Raw genomic sequence first — 23,083 nt, 5'->3', positions numbered from 1 at the left:
ACTTGTTCTCTACAAAAGACATGATTTTTTTAGTACAATGATCAAAAGAATTATAGGATTATGCAGATAATTTATTCTGATTTGTTCAATATTCTTGCAAAATTAATTAAATCACATCTCAGCAGTGACTGAAATTGATGGCTTTTTGATCATCTTGTGATGACTGAATATGCAAGCATTTAATCTGCAACTAAAAACTGAGAGGAAAAACATTGATTTCTGCACTTATTACTTTACATACATTTCCAATCTTCACAACTTTGTTAGGTTCAGGCAATCAAATATTGCTAGGTTGAGATATGGAGGAATTTAAGGTGGGAGCTTATATGGGAGGCAGGGTTTGAGGGTCGGCACAACATTGTGGGCTGAAGGGCCTGTACTGTGCTGTACTATTCTATGTTCTATGTTCTATGAGATTTGTACTTATTTACAACAATAATAGGAAACTTATAGGTAGGAAACTTTGTCACATGGTGTGAGAAGAATTATCTACAGCTTAATGTGAAAAAGACTAAGGAGCTGGTGGTAGACCTGAGGAGAGCTAAGGTACCGGTGACTCCTGTTTCCATCCAGGGGGTCAGTGTGGACATGGTGGAGGATTACAAATACCTGGGGATACGAATTGACAATAATCTGGACTGGTCAAAGAACACTGAGGCTGTCTACAAGAAGGGTCAGAGCCATCTCTATTTCCTGAGGAGACTGAGGTCCTTTAACATCTGCCGGATGATGCTGAGGATATTCTACGAGTCTGTGGTGGCCAGTGCTATCATGTTTGCTGTTGTGTGCTGGGGCAGCAGTCTGAGGGTAGCAGACACCAACAGAATCAACAAACTCATTCGTAAGGCCAGTGATGTTGTGGGGATGGAACTGGACTCTCTGACGGTGGTGTCTGAAAAGAGGATGCTGTCTAAGTTGCATGCCATCTTGGTCAATGTCTCCCATCCACTACATAATGTACTGGTTGGGCACAGGAATACATTCAGCCAGAGACTCATTCCTCTGCGATGCAGCACAGAGCGTCATAGGAAGTCATTCCTGCCTGTGGCCAACGAACTTTACAACTCCTCCCTTGGAGGGTCAGACACCCTGAGCCAATAGGCTGGTCCTGGACTTATTTCATAATTTACTGGCATAATTTACATATTGCTATTTAACTATTTATGGTTCTATTACTATTTATTATTTATGGTGCAACTGTAACGAAAAACAATTTCCCCTGGGATCAATAAAGTATGACTACTACTACTACTACTAAAAAGCACCTGTGAGCCAGAATAACAATCTGAGGTGAGGTTGTTATCTCACCTCATGACTGTGTGGCCAGATGCAGCTCAAATGACATCTATAAATTTGCAGATGATACAACCATTGTTGGCAGAATCTCAGATGGAGGTGAGAGGGTGTACAGGAGTGAGATATACCAGCTAGTTGAGTGGTGTCACAGCAGCAACCTTGCACTCAATGTCAGTAAAACCAAAGAGCTGATTGTGGACTTCATATACGGTAGGACAAGGGAAAAAACACTAGTCCTCATAGAGCGATCAGAAGTGGAGAGTGTGAGCAATTTCAAGTTCCTGGGTGTTAATATCTCTGAGGACCTAACCTAGTCCTCACATATTGACGCAGCTATAAAGAAGGCAAGACAGCAGCTGTATTTCATTAGGAGTCTGAGGAGATTTGGTATGTCACCTAAAACACTGCAAATTTCTACTGATGTACTGTGGAAAGCATTCTGTCTGACTGCATGACCATTTGGTATGGCACGGGGTGGGGAATGGTGGCTACTGCACAGGATCGAAGTCAGCTACAGAGAACTGTAAAATTAGTCAGCTCCATCGTGGACATTAGCCTCCATAGCATCCAAGCCGTCTTCAAGGATCTGTGTCTCAGAAAGGCGGCATCCATCATTAGGGACCTCCACCACCCAGAACATGCCCTCTTCTCATTGTTCCCATCAGGAAGGAGGTACAGAAGCCTGAAGGCAGACAGTCAGTGATTCAGGAACAACTTCTTCCCCCCACCCCCATCCGAGTTCTGAATGGACATTGAAGTAATGGACATTACTTCTTTTTTAAAAATCTGTGTTTTTTCACTACTTATTTAACAATTTTACTTACTGTTATTCAGTTTTCTATATTATCATATATTGCATTGTACTTCTGCCGCGGTGTTAATACATTTCACGAAATACGCTGGTGATATTAAACCTGATTCTGATTCTGAGGTTGCCCAGAGAATGGACAAGGATTTTGGGAGGCTAATCATGTAAGATCGTATTAAACGAGTAGCCTGATTCTAATTGAAAATGGGCGTGGTGAGATAAGGAAGATAATTCCAGAGCCGAAAGCTGAAGGGATAGCTATCTGTGAAGAAGGAAAGTTTCAGGTTGTATATTGTACACATTCTCTGATATTAAATGGAACTATTGAACTATTATACTACTGAATCCACCTACTCCAGCAGTCAGCTGTTCACTGAATTACTGTCAGGGAGATGCTACAAGTCCATCACCACCAGGACTACACGTCATCTCAGAAGCTTCTTTCTTTTAGCTATCCAGCTTCTCAACAAAACTCACTCTGCTGTAATAACTTAACACTCCTTAAACAACATCCATTAAATGGTCTTTCCTGCTCTCCTTCTTCTGTTGATAATCATTGAGTCTGTTCATATGTTCACATTTATTTAAGTTTGATTACACAAGGCAACAGAGATTTTACTTTCTGATTACTTTTGGGTGTACCGTATTGATTTTGGGCTGCTGATCATGAAAATCACCATGGGATTTCTCTATCATGCACCATTTTTTTAAAAAATTGCCTGTATTTGCTATTTCAATTCATAATTGACGTTTGTGCATGCGACCGTTCTAATTGTTGATTGCTCATGGCTGTTTGCACTATTGTCTTGTAAATTGTTGGTTGCTGTTGTGTTGTCTGTTGTGGTATTGACTTGTGTTTTATGCTTGGCACTGAACCACAATCAATTCTGGTCTGTTTCACGTACTGGCAGTAAAGTGATTCTGATTCTGATTCTGATTAATGGGTGATAAGATTCAGACAATCTTTGATTCAGAAGGTTGGATTCATCTGGAGGAAAGATTGTAGCATTGAAGAGGGGTAGAGAGAAAGAGATGGGTAAGATCACATGAATTGACATTGTACGTCTGATGAGGGGGTATCTCACTGAAACCTATAGAATATTGTAAGGCTAAGATAGAGTGAACATTGAGAGGATGTTTCCAACAGTGGGGGAATATAGGACCAGAGGGAACCACCTCACAATACAAAGGATGTTGAGGAGGAATACGAGGAGGAATTTCTTTAGCTAGAAGGTGGTGAATCGGTGGAATTCATTGCCGTAGGCAGCTGTGGAGGCCAAGTCATTGGATATATTTGAAATGGAGTTTGATAAGTTCTTGATTAGTAAGGGCATCAAAGTTTACAGAGAGAAAGCAGGAGAATAAGGCTGAGAGGAATAATAAATCAGTCATGATAGAATGGCAGAGGAGACTTGATAGGCCAAATGGTCTAATTCTGCTCCTGAGTCTTATGGTCTTAGCAAAGAGAGGTAGAAAGAGAAGAGTAATGCCACATGAATTGGAATTGTAGATCTAGGACACAACTTAGCTACTACTAGGACACAGTGATAGAGATCGGATATAGTTAAGGATGACTTGAAGCTTCCACAACTGGAAGGCATTTAGAGATGAAAACTAAGTGATGTTGTTTGCAGAAAAACCACACAAAAACAGGTTAAAGGTGTACTGGAATAAAGTTAGGCCGTAAGACCATAAGACATAGGAGCAGAATTAGGCCATTCAGCCCATTGAGTCTGCTCCACCATTTCATCATGGGTGTTCCCGGATCCCATTTAACCCCTTAGACCTACCCTCTCACCATATCCCTTGATGCCCCAACCAATTAGGAATCTATCAACTTCTGCTTTGAATATATCCATGGACTTGGCCTCCACTGCAGTCTGTGGGAGAGAATTCCACAGATTTACCAATCTTTGGCTAAAAAATTCCTCCTTACTTCTGTTCTAAAAGGTTGCCCCCTCAATATTGAGGCTGTGCCCTTTAGTTCAGGATATCCCCACCAGTAGAAATATCTTCTGCACACCCACCCTATCTAGTCCTTTCAACTTTCAGTAGGTTTCAATGAGATCCCCACACATTCTTCTAAATTCCAGTTCAGGCCCAAAGCTGCCAAACAATCCTTATATATTAACCCCTTCATTCCCAGAATCATCTCCGTGAACCATCTCTGGACTCTCTCCAATGACAATTGACAAGTTTTTAACTGATATTTTGGAAAGTCAGCATCCTGGAGTAATATGAACTCACTATAGATTGGTTGCATTTTTGAACAGAGTGACTTGCAGATACATTTTGTAACTATATTCTGTGTATTATTGTTGCATTGAGGCAAAAAATGAAACCCTGTGAAAATATTGTGAGAAATACGGTAAGTTGATGGAAAGTCTGCACCGAAACACACAGAGTACACTTTTAGATGGACTGTGAGCCAAAAGAAAAATCCCTGAACTGCTTTAAAAGAAAGGTTTGCACCTTTCAGGTTATCTCAAAGCACTTGACAGCCAATGAAGTACATTTGAAGCATAGAAACGATTGCGATGTAGGACCCAGTTATGCAGGGTAACCTTTCTGGACGGATGGGTTGAACATCCTATCCATAAGTATCCACTTTGTGAAAAACTGCACTGCTTTGCAGTCCTAGATCACAAAATTTATATCTTTGTCTTTTGAGAGCACCAGCTATAATAGAGGACATCAGCAAGGTTGCAAAGAGCAGGAGAGAAAATGAGTAAAATCAAATTGTGGTTAGCTGATGTCAAGCTTGGGTTTTCAAAGGCTATAGATTGAGGGATTATGTCAAGTGCCACTACCTTTATTAATACAGCCAGGAGATTAAAAGGACAGGACATCGTCAAAAGTCATTTTTCCCTCTAAAATCAAAAAATATTAATCTCCATAGACTTCTAAATGGTGCTGGATGGTTGTCGGTGAAGAACAAGACAGTAATCAAATCTCATGGATCATCTTACAAATATAAACAAGGGTTTTGTTCTGGAGGTTTCCCTTGTTGTTTGAGCACTCCTCCTCCACTGCTCCCCGTTGGATTACTGCCATATATAGCACTGTCAGCCATCTACTACTCTCCATCCTGCGGAACTCCAAACATGTCATGGAAAAATCAGGCAGTTAATAGGGGAAATTTTCACTGACGAGTCAGCAGCTTTGCTCTGATCTCTTCGTAATTTACTGAGTTCCCTGTAGACAATAGATGATAAATACTGCTTGGACGTGCACCATTCCACGACTGTGGTGGCATGGTGTTTGACAGATGCATCAGAGCAATTAAGGGGAATCATTTCTAGTGTGACACTCACCATTACCGTCTTCCCTAGGAATCCTGCATTTTCCTTCTATCAGTCACCGCTTAAATAACATCTCTTATTGCAGTTTAAAACTAACTATAAGTAATGATACACTTTCATAAATCTCAATATAACAGTAAGGCTGCAACTGTTTCCCATGGGTGAAATTGCGCAGAGCGAGCTCGCTGGGCTGGAAGGGTCGATTACAGTACCGTATTTTCCAATAAATAAAATAATAAAAAAATTGTAAGAGTGAATGTTCTCAAGAAATCATAGCTCATGTTATGAACTTTATATACACACAGTGGCTACTTTATTAGGCATCTAATAAAGTAGCCGCTGAGTATATGTTTGTGGTCTTCCGCTGCCGTAGAGCATCCATTACCAGGTTCGACATGTTGTGCGTTCAGAAATGCTTCTCTGTACTGTTGTAACGTGCGGTTATTTGAGTTACTGTCATATTCCTGTCAGTTTGAGCCAGTCTGGCTATTCTCCTCTGATCTCTCTCATCAACAAGGCTTTTTCACCCACAGAACTGCTGCTCACTGGATTTTATTTTTGTTTTTCACTCCATTCTTTGTAAACTCTAGAGACTGTCGTGTGTGAAAATCCCAGTTTCTACGGTACTCAAACCACCACATCTGGAACCAATGATCATCTCACATGCAAAGTCACTTAGATTACATTTCTTGTGCATTCTGATGTTTGGTCTGAACAACAACTGAACCTCTTGACCATGTGCTGCCGCTTGATTGGCTGATTAAATACTTGCATTAATGAACAAGTGACCACTGAACGTATGTTTGCTAAATTAGGGTTACTTCAGTTGTAGAAACTGCTTTCTTTCAATTAAAGGGTTCAATGTAGCAAATAAATCCAGGATTGTTATGAAGCAAGATTTGGCCTTGTGTCAATCCTGATACAACCTGAAGTGTTGACAATTCCTCCCACCCCACCGCTCCCCCACAGTTGCGTGCTTGACTGCTGAGTCCCTCCAGCAGGTTGTTGCTCCAGGCTCCAGTATCCACAGTCTCTCGTGGCTCTGCCTGTTTTAGTAGTGCCAGTTGAAGCATCATTTTTGACCTGGAAGAATTCTCTTACTCCTCTTTGAAATTCTGTTCTCAAGCCTTTAGAGCAGCACTTGATTTAGAGGGAAGAGTGCCACAGCTAACTCTTAGCTCAGGCAGAGCAAAAACACACCCGCACATTGTTCTGACCCAGCTGCAAGTTATTTTACCAGTTTTAACAGGCCGGGTCTATTAGCTCTCTGTGAACTGAGAAGATCCCAACTTATTAACTGAATTTCTGTGATGACTTCTTGTCTATGTACAAACTCTGTAACTTGCCCTAGAATTAGGCTGGAGAATCTATTCACTAAAGCTATGCCAAAGTAACCATGTTGCAGGAACAGTCAGTCTGGCTATTAGAGTAGATGGGAACAGCTGCAAGGCAGAACAATAAGAGTAAGGAAACCTATATTTGTTTTAATTAAAAGATGTTGTAATGCTTTTAATCATGTTAAATATCAATCATTTCTGAGAGTTTTAGCCATTTAATAGATTCTTAGTAGTTTGTGAATGTCTGGGACATTTGCTGTGTGTTGTATAAGCTTTTTGGCCCACATACTGCGTGGACCATTTAAACTACTCTCAGATCAAGCTAAGGGACCCCTCTACTTAGCCCTCCATTTTTCTATAATCCATATGCCTCTTTAAGAGTTTCTTAAATGCTAGGACTGATGGTGGATCTACTGCCACCTCCAGCAGGGGTTTCCATGCCCCGCCACTCTCTGTGTAAAAAAAAAATACCCCTGACATCGTCCCCTATATTTTCCTCCAATCACCTTAAATTTATGCCACCTCAAATTTTCCTTCCTGGGAAAACTCTCTGGCTATCCAGTAGATCTATGCCTCTACCATCTTTTATACTCCTATTAAGTCACCCCTTATCTTCCTTCGCTCCAAAGAGAAAAGCCCTAACTCATAAAACGTGCTCTCTAGTCCAGGCAGCATGCTGATAAATCTCCTCAGCAATATTTCTGAAGCTTCTTGTAAGTAAAGCACCCTATTCCTGGCAACATCCTGTTAATTCTTTTCTACAGTCTTTCTAATGCAATTATGTCCCTCCTGTAATACAGTGACCAGAATTATTCATAATACTTTAAGCTTGATTAATAATTTTACAGCTGTATTATGCTGTCTTAACTTGATGATGCTTTATTTTATGAAGGGAAGAGGCCAAGTGCCTTTTGTACTACATAATCAAGCTGTGTCACCAATTTCAGGGAACAATGAACTAGGTCCTTAAGTACGTCAATACAGCAAAGGTCCCTGTTATTTATTATGTATATCCTTTAAGTATTTGTCATCATAAAATGCATTACCTCCAGATTTCAACATTTGCACTCTCATGTGTTTTTATTTTACCTCACTTTCCAGCTGATCAGTGTCTCTCTGTATCCTTTTCCAACCTTCTTTGCTGTTCTCTGCTCCACCAATTTCTAAGTTGTCAACAGTAGACCACCTAAATTCAATCCAAGCCATTTATATATAGTTTATCTGACAAACAACAATCGTCCCACCATTAAATACAGGCTGCCAGTCAGATAAACAATCCTTAGTCATTACCCTCTACTTTGTATCATCAAGTCACTTTTGGATCCATCTTGCCAAGACATCTTGAATCCCATGTACCTTAACCTTCTGGACCTGCCTACTTTGTCAAATGCCTTGCAACCATATCCACTGCCCTGACTTCAGCAATTTTCTTAGTTACCTCCTCAAGAAACTAACTCAGATTTTTGACACCAAAAAACATGTTGACTCCTCCCAGTCAGTCCCTGACTTTACAAGAGAACATAAGAATGTTGATGGCACACATAATCCCAAGGGGCACACCATTTCACAAACTATTCTGCAAATCATGAACTGAAGAGATTCTGCAGATGTTGGCAATCTTGAGAAACGCATACAAAATGCTGGAGGAACTCAGTCAGTCAGGCAGCATCTACGGAGGGGAATTAACGGTCAACATTTCAGTCCGAGATCCCGATGAAGGGTCTCAACCTGAAATGTTGATTGTTCCTTCAGCATTTTGTGTGTGTTGCTCAACTATTCAGCTAATGTGACTCTCGGCTTCTCTTCTCCCATCTGGATGACAGGTTGTCCTTCTGCATAATGACCTCATCATTGCCTCAGAAACAACAAGGCAGGAGTGGCAGTAAGACAAACTCAGTCTCAATGTTCTTCATAAGAAGAAACAATACAGGCTTGTATTCAATTGTCCTAAAACTTCCCTTTTTCCAGTTTCTCCTTTAGTGTATGCTCTGCAAATGTTCAACTGATTATCACTCTGCACTAATATTTTCTGGATTCTATTGATATTCATTAAATGTATGACATGTTGAGAGGATGTTTAAAACAGATTTTTCATGTCTTCACAAATCAATAAAGTGCTAGAACTATGCCCTCATGCTTGATATTTATGAATATATTAAACAGTGATTCCTTTGAACCCTCACAGGATTTGATCCACCTTCTGGGAGCAGAGAGTGGCACTTGAAAATCACCACGACCAGTATAAATGTAGCGGGTTATATTGAACTGGTACAAAACACTAATCAGGCCTCAGCTGGATCATTGCACCCAGTTCCGCCCGCCACAGCTTAAGCAGGCTAGGAATACCCAATTCAGAGGGCTAAACAGGTTTACTAGAATGGTGTCTATGAAGAGGATTTCAGTCCCATTAGACTGAAGAATTCAGTGGGGTGACAGCTAACTGCAACTGTCACAGTATAGCAACTGTGGCATTGAAGCACAGCAGCTAGCGAAATGCTCTACCACAACAGTGACCGAGGTTCAATTCTGTTTGTAAGGAGCGTATACATTCTCCATATGACCTCCGGGTGCTCCGGTTTCCCCTCACATCCCAAAGACATGTAGATTATTAAGGGTGAGTAAGCTGCAGGCATGCAATGTTGGCACTGGAAGCATGCAATGTTGGCACTGCGGGCATGCAATGTTGGCACTGGAAGCATGGCGACACTTGCAGGTTCCCTCCAGCGTTTCCTAACAATGGTCCCACTATTAGTTACAGGCTTCCAGTCAGATAAACATTCCTCAACTGTTACCCTCTGCCAAGTCACTTGATACAAATGACGCACTTCACTGTATGTTTCAATGCTTTAGTGTATTTGTGACAAATAAAACTAATCTTTAAATGGTAGGCAGTTAATTCCACAAATTAAAACCCAGGCTGTGAGCATGAAAACAGAAAATTCAGGAGGAATGATGAAAACTCATCACCCTGAAGTCTTTCCTGTTTAGATGTTGCTTGATCTGGTGAGGATCTCAAGTATTTCCTGTTTTTATTTCAGAATTCTGTCTGCAGTTTTTTCTTGTGGAAAGGCTGATTCTGTGCTGTCTGATTCCTTCTTGTCTACATCTACCCTCATACTACAGATTTCAGCCATGCAGGTGATTAGGAGACCCCAAATCATTTCAGCCTGTATCTCGATTAAAGGAAACTTTAAAGAACATCCACAATTTTAAATGAGTTCTGATGTCATTTAGACATCAAGTCTAAACACACTGTTGAACACTCAGACTTCTCACACTGACATTTGTCAGTACCTTTGGCTTAATAATATGCCAAATAACAAAATAGAATTAACTATTATTCTAATATTTTCAATATTCATCACTGCTTTCAAGATTCAAGATTGTTTAATGTCATTTCAAGTACACAAGTGTAAAGGGGAACAAAATAATTGTCACTCTGGCTCTGATACAGCACAAAAAAGCACAATAATAAAAAACAGAATAAATATAAATACATAAAATAAAGTATCATATTTACATATACATATTGATTTAATAAACATAAGTGACATTAAGCACAGGAGTTTCTGTACATAAGGTGACTGACAGGAAATTATTAAGTCGTGGTGTTGGGGGTTGTGGAGGGGTTGGTTAGTGGGGAAGGAGTTGATCGGCCTTACTGCTTGGAGAAAATAACTGTTTTTGAGTCTGGTGGCCCTGGTGTGGATGCTATGTAGCCTCCTTCCAGATGGGTGTAGAACAAACTGTCCATGAGCAGGGTGGTTGGGATCTTTCATGATGTTACTGGCACTTTTCTGTATATCTGACCTTGACGGTGGAGGTGAATTGCTGGGCCGTTTTGACAACCCGTTGTAGAGCATTCCTGTTCGCCACAGTGTAGTTTCCATACCATGCAGTGTTGCAGCACATTACGATGCTCTCTTCTGTGCATCTGTAGAAGGAAGTGAGTATTGATGTGCATAGACCAGCTCTCTTCAGCCTTCTCAGAAAGTATAGGCATTGTGAGCTTTCCTGGCTGTGTAGAATATGTTCTGGGAATGTGAGAGGTAGTGCGAGGTGTGCAATCACAGGTGTTTGCATCTGCTCGCAGTTTCCACTGCTGTGCCACTGATATAAAGAGAGATGTGACTACTGTGAGTTCTCATGAAGTCAACCATCTCCTTTGGCTTGTTGATACTGAAGGGGAGGTTATTTACCTGGCACCAGACCTCGAGCTCTTCCACCTCCTCCCTGAACGCCACCTAATCATTGTTTGTGATGAGCCCCACCGCCGTTGTGCCATCAGCGAACTTGACAATGTGATGACTCGGATGTTTGGACATGCAGTCGTGTGTGAGCAGAGAGCACAGCAATGGGAGCAGCACACAACCCTGGGGGCTCCTGTGTTGAGGATGATGAGGACGGAGGAGGAGTTGTGCATCCTGACTGTCTGTGATGAGTTTGTTAGGAAATCCAACACCCAGTTGCACAGTGGCGTATTTAGACCGAGGAGTAGGAGTTTGTTCACCAAGGTCTGGGGAAGCAATAGTGTTGATGCCAACTGAAATCCAGAAACACCATTCTGATTTTTGTGTCCTTGTTTTCAGGGCCAAGTGCATGACAGATGCTATTGCATCTGTCGTAGAGTAATCCTTGAAACTTTTGAATGTTTCCATTTATCTGACCTTGGCAACATTGAATGGACCCAAATACTACTCTCCACAGATTAAAATGGGATTATGGATCTGTATTCCCAGGTCCCTCTATTCTACCACACTTTGCAATGCCTACTGCTTACCATGCAAGTCCTACCCTGGTTTGTCCCCACAAAGTGCAGCACCCTTTACATTACATTTCATTAACTGTATTAAGTGATCTGTGATTAGAGAGCAGAGTCTTTTGCATGATTTTCTTATAAGAAGTTAATTGGATTCATTGTCAATTTGAGACAAATTAACTGCAAAGTAAATAGATCCTGATATTCAAAGATCAGGGGTTTGTTTCCTTTCTGTTTGTTGTGCTGTTCTGCTTAAACAATTGTGAGAAGCTGCAGATATGGCCCCAGTATCTGTGCGTGTGAGCGTGAAAAGCATCATCACAGGAAAACATGCACCTGAAAGACACTCAGTACCACAGCTGCCACAGCAAGACAAGGGAAACATCAAGCTGATAACAGATGTTATCAGAGTAAAGTTGCTGAACTTGGCTCCGAGAAAGCTTCCTCAGGAAAATGAACAATTCGACACCTACTTCTGAATGATTTCTCCCTTCATTTTCAAAGGGACTCCAGGGCTGCACTGGGTTAGACGTGGAGCAAGTCTTGTTTGATAAACCTCAGGCCACAATGAAATCCTATCTCTCGCTATATTGAATGCTGGAATCAACTAAAATGCATTGCAATAGATTAAAATAACTGCATCCCAATTCTGAAATATAAATCAATACCACTGTCTTAGGCTGAAGAACATACATCCTGACAACATTCTGGCCATGCAGATGATTTTCAGTTCTTATGATCAGCTATTTAGTCAACTACAGGTACCATGAAAGCAAGGAAGTGTGGTTCATGTGGATTGGGTTTATCTGCTGGAATTGGAATGAATGGAGCTTTCCAAAGGAGGTGGGACATTGAATTGTTTGGCAGAAGGTTGTGACAGCGAGGGAAGTTTTGAGAAGTTGGAGAATTTATTTTCCATTGCTTTATTCATGGCATTTGAGAATCACTGGCAAAATCATCATTTCATACCCATCTCAAACTGCCATTAAAATGAGAGCTCATATTGTTGTATTTATTGCTGTCTTTATTACAACCAAGTATACAGTTAACTCTGTTACCTTCAGACCCAGTTTCAGCTTCAGTTTCATTTATTTATCACATTACACAGTGAAACGCCACGCTTGCACAAACAACCAACACAACCTAAGCCCACAAGTGTCACCACGCATTCCATCGCCAGTGTAGCATGCCCATGACGTTCAGCGGAATGACACAGAACACAACAGCAAAACAAGCTCGTTTCCTCCCTCCCTCCCACTCACACACAGATATACCTAATTATGAGGGGTATAGACAGGGTAATTGCAGGCAGGCTTTTTCCACTGAGGTTGGGTAATTCTATATTTAGAGGTCATAGATTAATGGTGAAAGGTGAAATATTTAAGGGGAACCTGAGTGGGGAGCTTCTTCACTCAGAGACTGGTGAGAGTAGAATGAGCTGCCAGCAGAAGTAGTGGATAGTCATAGTCATACTTTATTGATCCCAGGGGAAATTGGTTTTCATTACAGTTGCACCATAAATAATTAAATAGTAATATGTAAATTATGCCAGGAAATAAGTCCAGGTCCAGCCTATTGGCTCAGGGTGTCTGACCCTCCAAGGGAGGAGTTGTAAAGTTTGATGGCCATAGGCAGGAATGACTTCCTATGACGCTCTGTGTTGCATCGCAGAGGAATGAGTCTCTAGCTGAATGTACTCCTGAGCCCAACCAGTACATTATGTAGTGGATGGGAGACATTGTCCAAGATGGCATGCAACTTGGACAGCATTCTCTTTTCAGACACCACCGTCAGAGAGTCCAGTTCCATCCCCACAACATCACTGGCCTTACGAATGAGTTTGTTGATTCTGTTGGTGTCTGCTACCCTCAGCCTGCTGTCCCAGCACACAACAGCAAACATAATCGCACTGGCCACCACAGACTCGTAGAACATCCTCAGCATCGTCCAGCAGATGTTAAAGGACCTCAGTCTCCTCAGGAAATAGAGATGGCTCAGACCCTTCTTGTAGACAGCCTCAGTGTTCTTTGACCAGTCCAGTTTATTGTCAATTCGTATCCCCAGGTATTTGTAATCCTCCACCATGTCCACACTGACCCCCTGGATGGAAACTGGGGTCACTGGTACCTTAGCTCTCCTCAGGTCTACCACTAGCCCCTCAGTCTTTTTCACATTAAGCTGCAGATCATTCTGCTCACACCATGTGACAAAGTTTCCTACCGTAGCCCTGTACTCAGCCTCATCTCCCTTAGATAAGGGTCTCATTGTGACATTTAAGAGAAATTTGGGTCGGTACATGGATGAGATGGGTGGTGAGAGGAGATAAATCTCTGCCAAAGGAGGTGTTAGGTGCTCCTTCCCTCTGTAGCCTGTAGCTCACCCTTGGGCAAGGTGTAGCACCTGCTTGGCCCCCTGATCAAGGTCATGTGAAGCCATGGGAGCAGGTGGTGGATGGTCGTATGAGTAGCTGGTGCATATCACAAGTCCTGGTTATGCAACCACTGACGCTAGGCAGACAATCTCTGAAGGATCTACCTGGTATCACCTATTTGTAGAAGTAATGCCCAGGAGAAGCAATGGCAAACCACTTTTGTAGAAAAAAATTGCCAAGAACAATCATGGTTATGAAAAGACCATGATCACCCACATCATACGACACGGAACATAACGAACGGACAGATATGGATGGGAGGGATATGGGTCAGGTGCAAGTCAATGGGACTAGGCAGATTAATAGTTCAGCATGAAATGTTATTACACCTCTGCTGTACATGACAAGAAAATAAGTTAACCTATTCATATCAGAGCAAACTGCTTTACTGGAGTCACACAAGAAGCAGAGCAGGTGAAGGGACAAGGAAGATTGGTTAACTTTATCAATACTAGCTTTTCATTCAAGATTATATAATTAACTGAATTTAATTTTCCTCACCTGCTTTGACCAGGTAATCTTTCCATTATTCTACCAAACTGAATGAATGATAGAAGTTGGTACTGTATGATGCCTTACAGCTTGTCAATACCACTACATCTAAATTGTAGCTAATGAAATTTGCTAATGGCACCAACCATAGGCTGTAGAATCAAGAAATCTGGTGCGAAGTTATGTAAGAACTTGGAATTCTGGCTCTGGAATGTGTGCTGATACTTGTGGGCTTCCCCATCACATCAGCACACACAACATGCTGGAGGAACTCAGCAGATCAGGCAGCATCTATGGAAATGGATTGACGTTTTTGGCTGAGATCAGGACTGAGAAGGAGGGAGGAAGATGCCAGAATCAAAAAGATGGGGGAGAGGGGGAGGAGGATAGCTGGAAAGTGCTAGGTGAAGCCAGGTGAGTAGGAAAGATAAAGGGCTAGAGAAGAAGGATTTGGATAGGCAAGGAGAGTGCACCATTGGAGAAAAGGAAGGAGGAGAGGACACAGGGGGGAGTGATAGGTAGGTAAGAAGCGGTAAGAGGCCAGAATGGGGAATAGAAGAGGGGAGGTGGAAGGATGTTTTTACAGGAAGGAGAAATTGATGTTCATGCCATGAGGTTGGAGGCTACCCAGATGGAATATAAGGTAACACACATAAAAGTTGCTGGTGAACACAGCAGGCCAGGCAGCATCTATAGGAAGAGGTACAGTTGACGTTTCAGGCCGAGACCCTTCGTCAGGTCTAACTGAAAGAAAAGATAGTAAGAGATTTGAAAGTGGGGGGGAGGGGGAGATCCAAAATGATAGGAGAAGACAGGAGGGGGAAGGATGGAGCCAAGAGCTGGACAGTTGATTGGCAAAAGGGATATGAGAGGATCATGGGACAGGAGGCCTAGGGAGAAAGAAAGGGGGAGGGGGGAGGCCCAGAGGATGGGCAATACGGATGGGGTACGAGGGGGAGGTGGGGCACTAACGGAAGTTAGAGAAGTCAATGATCATGCCATCAGGTTGGAGGCTACCCAGACGGAATATAAGGTGTTGTTCCTCCAACCTGAGTGTGGCTTCATCTTGACAGTAGAGGAGGCCGTGGCTAGACATATCAGAATGGGAATGGGACGTGGAATTAAAATGTGTGGCCACTGAGAGATCCTGCTTTCTCTGGCGGACAGAGCGCAGGTGTTCAGCGAAAAAATTCCCAGTCTGCGTCCGGTCTCGCCAATATATAGAAGGCCGCATCGGGAGCACCGGACGCAGTATATCACCCTAGCCGACTCACAGGTGAAGTGTCGCCTCACCTGGAAGGACTGTCTGGGGCCCTGAATGGTAGTGAGGGAGGAAGTGTAAGGGCATTTGTAGCACTTGTTCCGCTTAGAAGGATAAGTGCCAGGAGGGAGATTGGTGGCGAGGGTTGGGGGGGTCGAATTGACAAGGGAGTCGTGTAGGGAGCGATCCCTGCGGAGAGCAGAGAGCGGGGGAGAGGGTGTTGTTCCTCCACCCTGAGGATGGCCTCATCATGGCACAAGAATAGGCCATAGACTAACATGTCAGAACAGGACTGGGAATCAGAATTAAAATGTTTGACCGCTGGGATGTTCGCTTTTGGCAGATGGAGCGGAGGTGCTCGATGAAGCGGTCTCCCAATCGTTAGGTCGTGTTGGCTTTTGAAGCAAATGACGCATTTGAATGTATGTTTCAATGTGTGTATGTGAGATAAATAAATGAATCTGAATCAGAAAAACAAACATCCGCAGGCAAAGCAAGTGTTAACGTCGGCAGATGTAGAGTGTTGTGTGTAGGAAGAAAACAATGAAGGGCACACGTACAGAGTTGACTGTACTAAAACAGCTAAGGCTGAAGTCAGATTCAACGGCAAGCTTGTGTAACCAGTGCAGGCAGTGTTCAATAACATTATTGGGATAATGAGCTCCATAGCCAGTGCTGTAGAATGTCAATGGGGAGGCATTGATTTAACTATGTTGTGCTCTGTGATAATGCACCTGGAATCTCATGTCATTTCCAAGTAACAAGAGAGGTACTGGAAGCCGTGCAACAGCCAACTGTGAGATTGATCTCCATGCTGGAGACTAATTAACGAGGCAAGTCAGGAGGAATGTGAACTCTTCAATTTTGAAAGAGGAGGCCTATAAAACAACCTCCCAAAACAGCTAAAGATATGGGAACGATGAAGACAAAACATTCTGCAGATGCTGGAAATACAGATTAACACACACAAAATACGGAAGGAACTAGGCAGGTTACGCAGCATATATGGAGATGAATAAGAAGTTGATGTTTTGGGCCGAGACCCTCATGAAGGGTCTCGATGGAAACAATGAGCCTAGACTATTCCATGATAGTTTAACAGTGGGAGCAGAAGCAACCATTGGTTCAGACTCATAAATTGTTAACCGGTATCATAAAATAAAAATCTTTTGTCACATATGTGATTAGTTAATGGAATACAATCTGTGGAAAAAATGTCTCTGCAGTAATTTAAGGAGTGATTGGTGATGGTCATTGAAGAAAGAGCAGGCATCACTTGAGGTTTCAGATACCATACAAATTGAAGCATTACAAGATCAATTAGTATTCAGTACCAGGCCTTCCATACTGTAGATGTGAGTTTCAGAATACAATGTTAAGTCAATATTGAGTAACAGATAATTATTGTCAGATTTATTATTAATTAAAATCCCTGTCTATATATGGTGAACCAATTCACTTGATGGCCTGAATGAGTAGAAGCAGATGCCAAAGTAATCTCAACAGTGCAGCCCAGAACATAGATCACCACACCAGCTCATTCTGAATTAGTTGGTCACAGCAGAACTCTGCAGGTTTAAATTTTGCTTAAATTTCCTCACCTTAGTGTTGCTCTTGTTGCAGGACTCTGCGGAAAAAGCTGAGAAATTAATTAATTGAAGAGAGTCACTTCAAGAGGACTAGAATATCAAAGCAAGGATGTATTGTTAAGGCTTTATAAGGCACTGGTGAGGCCTCACTTTGAAGTAATGTGGGCAGTTTTGGCCCCCTATCTAAGAAAGGATGAAAAGCTTATTATAGGAGGAACGTGTGATAGCTCTGGGCCTGTACTCACTGGAATTCAGAAGATCGAGGTGTAACCTCACTAAAACCTATCAGATGTTGAAAGGCCTCGATAGAGCTGATGTGGAGAGGATATTTCCAATGTGGGGGGGGGGTTTCAGAGGATACAGTTTCAGAATAGAGGCATGTCAATTTAGAAGGGTCTTGATGGAAACAATGAGCCTAGACTATTCCATGACTATTCCAAGAGAGGTATTGGAAGCCTTGCAATAGCCAGCTGTGAGGTTGATCTCCATGCTGGAGACCAATGAATGAGGAAAGTCAGGAAGAATGTGAACTCTTCAATTTTGAAAGAGGAGGCCTATAAAACAACCTCCCAAAACAGCTAAAGATATGGGAACGATGAAGACAAAACATTCTGCAGATGGTGGAAAAACTCTCTTTATTTAGAATTTATTTAGCCAGAGAGTGGTGAACTGTGGAATTCATTGCCACAGGTAGCTGTGGAAGTCATGTCATTAGGTATATTTAAGGCAGAGGCTGATAGATTCCTGATTAGTCATGGTGTGAAGGGATACTGGGAGAAGGCAGTAGAGGGAAATGGATCAGTCATTGTGAAATGACAGAGCAGAATTGATGGGCCAAATGGCCTACTTCTGCTCCTATATCCTTCTGCTCTTATCACCATTGCCGTCACCTTAGTCTCTATGGTCAACTCTGTGTTGGATATTCCATTGTTACAAACTAAACTGTGTTTGCCTGTGATTTTGTTCACTGTCCACAGCTCAGGAACTGATAGTGCAGAATCCAAATGGATTCATATCTTCTTGTACATTTGGTGCAGGTCATCTTTTTTATCAGTAGGTTATTCCAGGTTTTAAGTTTTGTTGCCATTTTATTCCTGATGTTTCCTTGTAAGGATATTTAACCACCCAGCAACCTCCAATTTAACTACAGCCTCCTCCAATTTAACCCTAGCCTAATCATGGGACAACTGACAATGACCAATTAAACTACCAACCAGTGCACACAAAATGCTGGAGGAACTCAGCAGGCCAGGCAGCATCTATGGAAAAGAATAAACAATTGTGACCCTTCGGCAGGACTGGCTCCCCCCACCTTCTTTCTCTGACTTCTTATCTTTTCTTCCAGTCCTGATGAAGGGTCTCAGTCTGAAACATCGACTGTTCACTCTTTTCCATAGATGCTGCCTGGCCTGCTGAGTCCCTTCAGCATTTTGTGTGTGTTGCTTAGATTTCCAGCATCTGCAGATTTTCTTATGTTTGTGAACCACCACTGTGGGAGAAAACTGGAGCACCCGGAGGAAACACACACGGCAATGGGGAGAATGTACAAACTCCTTACAGGCAGCATAGGGAACTGAACCCAGTCACTGGTACTTAAAGCGTTGTGCTGACCACTGTTGTACTAGTGAGTTTGAAAAATATATATTGTTTAATTACCCATAAGGATACAAGTCATATCAAAAGTACGGATAGGTGAGCAGAGGGCGTGGGGAGGCTTTGGTGGTTAAAAGTGAAATCAAATTCTTAGAAAGAAGAAAATTTTTAAAATTGTGAGGGGATAGATAGAGTTGACATGGATAGGCTTTTTCCATTGAGAGTAGGGTAAATTCAAACAAGAGGACATGAGTTGAGAGTTAAAGGGCAAAAGTTTAGGGGTAACATGAGGGGGAACTTCTTTACTCAGAGAGTGGTAGCTGTGTGGAATGAGCTTCCAGCAGAAGTGGTTGAGGCAGGTTCGATGTTGTCGTTTAAAGTTAAATTGGGCAACTATATGGACAGGAAAGGAATGGAGGGTTATGGGCTGAGTGCAGGTCGGTGGGACTAGATGAGAGTAAGAGTTCGGCACGGACTAGAAGGGCCGAGATGGCCTGTTTCTGTGCTGTAATTGTTATATGGTTATAAGTACATAGGATCATAGAAACATAGAAAATAGGTGCAGGAGTAGGCCATTCGGCCCTTCGAGCCTGCACCGCCATTTATTATGATCATGGCTGATCATCCAACTCAGAACCTCGCCCCAGCCTTCCCTCCATACCCCCTGACCCCCGTAGCCACAAGGGCCATATCTAACTCCCGCTTAAATATAGCCAATGAACTGGCCTCAACAGTTTCCTGTGGCAGAGAATTCCACAGATTCACCACTCTCTGTGTGAAGAAGTTTTTCCTAATCTCGGTCCTAAAAGGCTTCCCCTCTATCCTCAGACTGTGGCCCCTCGTTCTGGACTTCCCCAACATCGGGAACAATCTTCCTGCATCTAGCCTGTCCAATCCCTTTAGGATCTTATACGTTTCAATCAGATCCCCCCTCAATCATCTAAATTCCAATGAGTACAAGCCCAGTTCATCCAGTCTTTCTTCATACGAAAGTCCTGCCATCCCAGGAATCAATCTGGTGAACCTTCTTTGTACTCCCTCTATGGCAAGGATGTCTTTCCTCAGATTAGGGGACCAAAACTGCACACAATACTCCAGGTGTTGTCTCACCAAGGCCTTGTACAACTGCAGTAGTACCTCCCTGCTCCTGTACTCGAATCCTCTCGCTATAAATGCCAGCATACCATTCACCTTTTTCACCGCCTGCTGTACCTGCATGCCCACTTTCAATGACTGGTGTATAATGACACCCAGGTCTCATTGCACCTCCCCTTTTCCTAATCGGCCACCATTCAGATAATAATCTGTTTTCCTATTTTTGCCACCAAAGTGGATAACTTCACATTTATCCACATTAAATTGCATCTGCCATGAATTTGCCCACTCACCCAACCTATCCAAGTCACCCTGCATCCTCTTAGCATCCTCCTCACAGCTAACACTGCCACCCAGCTTCGTGTCATCCGCAAACTTGGAGATGCTGCATTTAATTCCCTCATCCAAGTCATTAATATATATCAGAAGATGTATAATCCTGGTGGGTAGAGTTAAAATATTGCAAGGGTAAAAAGACATCCAAAACTTACAGTTTTTACAGTGTCGAAGGATGGTGCCATGAATATACAACTAACCAGAAAGTTAAGTGACAAAATAGACCTGTTTTGAACTGTTCAGGGACACTTCTTCTAATGGCAGGAACATTCATCTATTGTTTTACCCTATGTAGGTTCAATAGGACAAAGTCCCACACCCAGTGATTGGTTTCACTGGCCATGGAAGTATCAGTTGCATGTCAACTGTGTACAGGTTTTACTTCCTGAAAACTGGTTCTCATTTTAGTTAATCCATAATTATTCTGTCCATAACGTCATTACTCCAGAATGATCCCTAACACAGTCAAAGTGCATTCTTCCTATAAAAGTATATACAGTAATCTGATATCTTTCTGCATTATATTCCATCTGTCACTTTCTTGCCCAACAATTTAAGCTGTCCATAGCCCTTTACAAGCTTCTTGCATCCCTCTCACAACTCTTTTATCTGTGCTACACTCTGTCATTTCACCTAACTCATTGAAATCAATTATGAACCACTCAGAGTCCATTACTGATCCTGGTCTCCACATCCTGATATTCAACAAGTGTCTTGTATTTGCTCTTATCCAGCTACACCTCAGCTCTTCTACACCCCACGTTTAATCTCCTTATAAAAACCAACCCCCCCCCCAACATGTTTAAGGGATGTTTAAGAAACTCGGTTGAATACTTATTCATGAACACATCTTCGACATTCAGCTCAATCTGTTCTCCCTCCCCTCTCTGTTTTAGCACAGTAACTTGTGTGATGTTGGTAGAACCCAAACATTGGCTAAGTCAGCAATGGTAAAGCATCCCACTTCGGTGTTGAATTACTCTTATGGAGACATTAGGAAGATGATATATAATGTATCTGGCACTATATTATTCCTGTGGGGACATTAAGATATAGAGGAAATACTTGCTGCCAGGAATACAGCAAAATGTACCCAAGGGTGAATCCTTTTGACCAAAGTGGTTGTGACTGCAGAAATGACTTTGGATATTGCTGATTGACTCATGGAAATGGTTAGGTTAGCTGAGCCTCATACGGTGCTGGGAACATGGAAGTGAGTGCTACAGTCACTTTCAATGATGCTAGATGAAAGCTTGAATTTCCAAGCTTTCTTTCAGCTTATCATATTGCTTTCATTTCTGTTAACTCCAAAAGCCATCGTGGTTCAGGCACATCAATAAAGCTAAAGCAAAACTTAAAACTCCTGAAGCATTCATCACTTTCAGAACAATAATATTGTACTTATAAACATGGCATTTACATATAAAGCACTTTTCATAGCCCCAGGATGTCCCAGACCACTTGATGTTATATGAACAGTAGAAATAGGAATGGGATAGATAAGATAGACAATCATCCCAGTGTCATCATTCAATATGATCACGCCTGTATGACCTTAATTCTACTTTCCTGCCTGTTTACTTAATCCCCGGGCCTGTGCTAGTGCAAGTATCTAGCAACCTTAGTTAGGAATGCATGCTATAATTCAGCTTCCACTTCCCTTTTAAAAAAATGAATTCCAAAGATTCATGACCCCACTGAGAGTAGAAATTCCTCTTCACCTTAACTGGATAATTCCTTATTTTGAAATCATTTTCCTTGCTTCTAGATTCCCCACAGGGAAAACATTCTCTCCATATCTACTTTGTTAAACCCCATTGAAATCTTATCTGTCACAGCCAATAAAATACTTTGAAAGTAGTCATCACTTTAGGAAATGGAAAATCAGTGGCTTTTTATATTCTGCACTTAAACACTCAATGGTAGCTGTGTTGTACAGGTTGTACAGATGAATGAGAACATTGAGCCCTCCAAATGCATCTTTTCACAGAAACATAGACAGTAATAAAATACATTTAAATTGACAATGGGCCAGGTGTCCTGTGGATGCTGCTCTCCAGTACTTGCTCCATGGAAGACAGGTTGATTGCCTCCGTCTGCGACTGACCCAGCATAAGATGAGGAACTGTTGTATGCTTGTTCTTGCAGAAACATGGTTCCAGGACAACATCCCTCAATTTTCAGGCCAAACCACTCAGAGATGTGCTAGTATTAGTTTGTGACTGTATGTGTTATCGTAACTATATCTGTTGTGCACTGTGTGTGACTGTATGTACAGTGTTTTTCACCTTGGCCCCAGAGGAACGATGTTTCATTTAGCTGTATACATGTGTACGGTTGAATAGCAATTAAACTTGAACTTGAAATGCCACCAACTGGAGGTGTAAGCAGAAACAAATAGCAATATGTTTCACAAGGACGTGGACAATAATAAAATGCCTTTAAATTGCACAAATAGATGTGTAATCAGAAGGAAGTAGTGGAATGATGTCAAGGAAGGGTTGGACTAGAAGGTAACTGAAAGATTGAGCCTGTTGGAGAAAGAGAAGGGTTGAAAGGAGAAAATCTATGGAGACATTTAACTACAAAAATAAGTTTTAAATTTGTGGCATTAAATGACTGGAAAAATATATATCATCATGGAAAGGTGGTTTGTGTGGAATTAGGTGCAAAGACAGAAGAGTTTGAAAGAGCTGTTGACTGGCGGGAGACAACTGGTGTTTTCATTGAGTCTGGAAGTAAAATAATATCTAAGGTGGGAGCATATGCAGGTCATGTTATTGA

The sequence above is a fragment of the Mobula hypostoma genome, chromosome 6, assembly GCF_963921235.1.
Source record: "Mobula hypostoma chromosome 6, sMobHyp1.1, whole genome shotgun sequence".
Classification (NCBI taxonomy): domain Eukaryota; kingdom Metazoa; phylum Chordata; class Chondrichthyes; order Myliobatiformes; family Myliobatidae; genus Mobula; species Mobula hypostoma.
Note: the sequence above shows the minus strand (reverse complement) of the source record.